This window comes from Cupressus sempervirens, chromosome 5 (assembly GCF_028749045.1).
Source record: "Cupressus sempervirens isolate cs-2001-9-10 chromosome 5, ASM2874904v1, whole genome shotgun sequence".
NCBI lineage: Eukaryota > Viridiplantae > Streptophyta > Pinopsida > Cupressales > Cupressaceae > Cupressus > Cupressus sempervirens.
In genome coordinates, this window is record NC_143122.1 from 2,383,694 (window position 1) to 2,389,114 (window position 5,421).

Genomic DNA, 5,421 nt, shown 5'->3' on the forward strand with positions numbered 1-5,421 from the left:
CTTTAGTACTTCAAATGTTTGCAGAGCTTTGATGAAATAGTGGTCATGTAATTCTCCCAAGGGGTTTCAAAAAAATAGCGTTACTTTCTGTGGGATAACATTTCTAGTCACGGTGCAACAAATGGCTATGGTAATGGATTTTCCCCAAATAGGAGAACTATTTTATCCCACTACTAGCTCAAAGGTCACAGATCTCAAGTGCAAGCATACTCAATTATTTCAATGTAACAAATCTATTAAGATGGTTCAGGCACATGGTGATAAGTGCTAGTCTCTTCCATAATTGCGGGTAGAGGTAGAAAATTTTCTCATCCATTATGTCACTTGTGATGGTCATTTAAACTACATGTATGCTCACCATTTTAAGATTATATTGCACTTATGATTTAATAAGCTTATAAATTTTCCATACTACTTTCATTTCTCCTTAAATTATTCTTGTAGCAAGTACCAAGTTGGTCACAAAAAAACTTTGGCTTATCATGGTCTAATTAAAATCCTTTTCATACAAAACCTTCAAATTAAAAAGCCCTAAATTGAGTGGAATAAATTTTTGAATTATGGACTTGAAACTGAGGAACCTCAACTTGGTAAAACCAAAATCTTTGAGGGAGAATCTTCTAAAAATAAGATTGTAAAAATAGCCCTACAACCCAATCCCCAAAAACACCAAAGAAGAAAATCCCTACTATCTTATCCAATGCACAAAAGAGAAATGTATCCTTTATTTGTAGAAATCCTAAACATAAGTCTAGCCAACTGGATAGCCTTGCTAATGCCACCCAGGATTTTAGGAAAGAATAGGTGCAAGTATTAGCTAGCATCTTGTGTAAAAAATGGAAAGAAAGGAAGGTAGGGAACTTTGAAGCCAAAAAAATACAAAAAGAAATAGAAGAATTTGTAACTTGCTTTGAAGGACATTGAAAATCCAAATGAGTATATTGAAAATCTAAGTAAGGATATTGATAATCCAAATCATAATTTTGAAAATATGATTGATGACATTGAAATCCCCAGTAAGAAAACTAAAAGTCCTATCGAGAGCACTAAATATCTTACAGGGGTATGGGAAACCCTAATGAAGAGATTGAAAAACCTCATGAAAATATTCAAAATTGTTGTGCATTCCAAACATGGTTTCTCAATGAAGAAAATCTAAGCCAATAGATACCTAGCCTAGAAAAAGAAAATTATACCAAAACTATATGGAAGGATAAAATATTGTAGAGAACATTGAGAAGTCTTATGAAAAGAAAGAAGATCATAATCCTACTAAAGGAAAGGAAGAGTAAATTAAAAATTCTCCCTATGATGAAAATGTCTCTTTTACTCTAATTGAGAATTTTCCAGAACAAGGAGAGTGTAATGAATAATCAGATAGTTCATGTTGCCAAAAACTAGTGCAAGATACTATTACTACCATCAAAGAGATATTATCCAAAGACCAATGCCTTTCCTAGATTACCTTCTAAAGAGCTCATTGATGCTTTTCATACTTTTGCTTCTACTCCACTAGTAGTAGAAACTCTAGGTGCGCCCCTTGTTGTTTCCTTTTGTTATTTGTTATAGGTCATTTCTTAATTATAACAAGACAATTTATAGCTTAGAATACAGTTTCATGGTCAACTCCTAGACATTGACAGAGGTAAGGATGCAATAAAGACTCCTAAATAGCTATTGAAAGATTAGATGACCATTTCTTACCAAAATCAAGTTTGTATTTATAATCTACATGAGGATGTGCAAAATTGTTGATTTGGGGAGAAATGTTAAGATGTTAAAGATGTCTTGTTTTTTATTACTTATATTGTGTATCTTCCTTCATATTACTAGTCTCAAGCCCCTCTTTGCTAATTAGTTGATAGTAAAATATGATATATTTAGTGAATCTTCAAGAATCAAAGTAAACCTCCTAATAATTCAATTGGTTAATAGAAATGTTGTACTTGGGTTTTTTTTTCTATAGGAATTGAATGTAAAGAAACTTGGCAACAAAGAATATAACCATTTCCACATAACCCATAATAGATATGAAATAAATACGAAATTAAAATCCACATGCAAGAGAATAGACAATATACCCACAAAATGTGACACAAGATATACCCTGGGAAACCCTCATTGAGAAAAAAAACCCAGCCTCCAAAAGCATCCATCACCATGTATTATTCAGCAAAGATACCATTTCCATACAACCATGGAAGCCTTCATGGCCATAGCCACAACTGAGAAAACTATGTGAACAAGCATAAATCCACACATCCCATGCCATGCTTTCAACCTTCACAAATGCTCCCTTGGCTAACCTGTCAAGCCTTGTCCCGCTCGACTCTTGCCTTTCTCACTCTCTTTTTTCTACAACAACTACCCTTGTGGCTGCTTATATAGTAGCAAGTCCCACAAAACCACCAAGTGGTATTACATAAACCATGTGCTACCTAACCCACTGACCCTACATTTAATATTGGGCATTTAATTCTTTTCCCCAATATTAAATAATTACATGAAATATTTTCACAATGTTACAATACAACTCATCAAGAATATTCCATGGGAATCTTTACATGTTGCACATCCATCTAGGTACAACATTACATAATAAAAATAAAATAATAAAATAACAATATAATGCAATGTCTGCAACACCCATTATCTCAAAAATCTCCCACTTGTTGTATACATTGCATAGGGTCAATATGTAGCCACATAAATGAACAAGGGAACAATCCCTCCTAGTACATCCACCATCATGGATCAAAATACACCAAGTGCTCCATCCTGGTACCCGCAACAAAATCAAAGTATCCAGCATCTCAAACATGAATGATCTCACCTCCTATTATGCCACTCCCACTGGACATACATAGAAGCCATCCAAAGAGAAAACCACCCAACCTGTCACATTAGAAGATCATAGAATCCTGTACCAACTAAAATTTCAAGCACAAAAACCTAATCCAAAGGTAATCACATGTATCCGTAGTTGTCAAAATATCCATAGCTGAAATAGCACCCACAGCAAGTGCCAAACCCATCCAACTATCCATACCTCAAAGGTATAACAAGTGAATCTTATATCACCGACATATCCAATCTATAACCTGCAATCACAAGCCTCAAGAGCAATACCTACCACATATATACCAAGAAGCTCCCACTACAAAAGATAATGTCAAATCTATAACCAATCCACTCAACACATCTCAAAGAAGTGAATCCATGTAGTATCAAGGACATCCACAATACATAAACTGATATCCTGCAAGAACAACTCTCATAACAAGTCTCCCATGCTCTCCCAAGTTCTCCACAACCAACAAAGGAAAGAGAAAGAAATAACCATGTCATCTCTCACATGACATACATGAGCACAAACCAGTGATCACAATCTCTAACCAATCTCAAATCCAATGTAAGAAAAAACCAAACATCGAGGAAGATAACCAAGACCAGAGAAACCATGCAAATCATAACCTGTATCATGTCCTTCTACACACACCTCTAGATGTAAACTGTGCAAGTATGATCTCCTCCATAAAACCCCAACAAGAAGCCTCAACAACACCCAAACCATACCATATAACTAATCATGGATGTAAGCCTCTAACAAGAAGATCAAACTCAATAAAACCATTCCTAAACCAAGGAATAATCATTCCTAATCCAAGGAATATGCCCAATATAAAACCATCTCCCAAACTCAACCAGCATAACAACATATGCATATGGAGATAACCAATGCTAAACCATCTCTCAAATGAACCCTCCAGAACTAACTCATGTACCATAGCTCAAGATCCATTTCCATGATTGAAAAGCATAAATATAATGCAACTGAGAGAAATAATAGGCTATACCTCTCAAGTAGCAAACTGCCGAGTAGACCAAGAGTGGGGAATGAGAATTCTCATCAAGATATCCAAGTCTCCAACCAAGACTCATCTAAGAACAATCTCCTCTCAAGTCCATATTAGGTGACTGCCCCTCGGACTTCCTACTGAAACCATCAACCGTCCCAACAAATACTTCTCTAATCCAAGAGAAATCAGCATCACCACCATCTCTAAGTATCCATGAGCACCTGTAACCAATCAATCCATGCCAACTCCAAATGTAACATAGCAATATCATGAAGTATCCAGCTTTTGATCAGTGTACTCAATACCAAGAAACTAAACCAAGATCAATGTCAAAGTTCCAACCATGGCCTCAGGAACATAAACATGACAACATGATCTTACCATCTCAACTAAAGAGATAACATACTCCATATGAACACACCATAACATGTCACAACTCTAAACGTGTATCAAGAGTATACCATGACATAATAATGAAACCATCCTCATACCAAGGATAACATGCGAAATAAAAGCATAAACCACACGTTTTCCAAGAACTCTGTAAGTCCTCAAGATGCAACCATCTCCATACACCATGAAGATAACCAAGAACTCCATGAGTCCTCAAGATCTAACCATCTTCACACACCATGAAGATAACAAGTGCACCATGCAAATGTCAAAGACGCTTCTGCAGCAATAGGATCTAAGACAAACCTCCAACATCTGCAAACACTCAATAAATATATCAATGCCAACAACTCCCACTCAACCGTGGTACCAAGTCACCTATGGCATCATAAAATCCATCCTCTCCAAACCAAGAAGATATAAACCAAACCAGGAACTAATCCTGCACTGTCACCCCATCACTATCACAAGCTCCCACTAAATTGTGTATCCAAGCTATCCATGACATCATGATGAAAAAACCCATCCTCTAACCATGAGAATCAATTAAGGCATCAAACCATCAAAGAACTCAAAATGCACATCATGAGCCCCTCAAAAGAAATCAAACAACCATGATCCTCAACCAAGAAGATATACCACCATAACCAAATCAAAAAATCCAAGCTAATGAACATCAAGGATGTACCTGTATATCCAATCATGTCATGCCAAAATCCATGACACCATGATCACATCCATGGAATGAGCATCTGGCTCTTAAAGTATGTCCAACCTGTCAGCATAGTCAACCACAATCTTCCACCATGATTGTACCTGGTAACAACATCTCATCCCTTCTACATGAAGAAAATAGTAAATCATGTGACTTAGGGCATAGACAACCCAAATCCAAGCCACCAATCTGAATATGTGTCAATAATGAAAGATCAATGGGCAAAGACAACCCATAACCAAGCTATAAATGCAACCTGTAAGTATAGACCGCTTACAACACTGCACAACTTGTAGACCCAACAAGTCATCATGTATATCCAAACCAAACACTGATAACCATATCATCATGAGATCAAACTAAAATATGAATTGAGTATACAATGACATCAAAACTTAAATCTCCAATGCCATAAACTCACAATGTTACCATAGTCAAAATATATCTATAAAC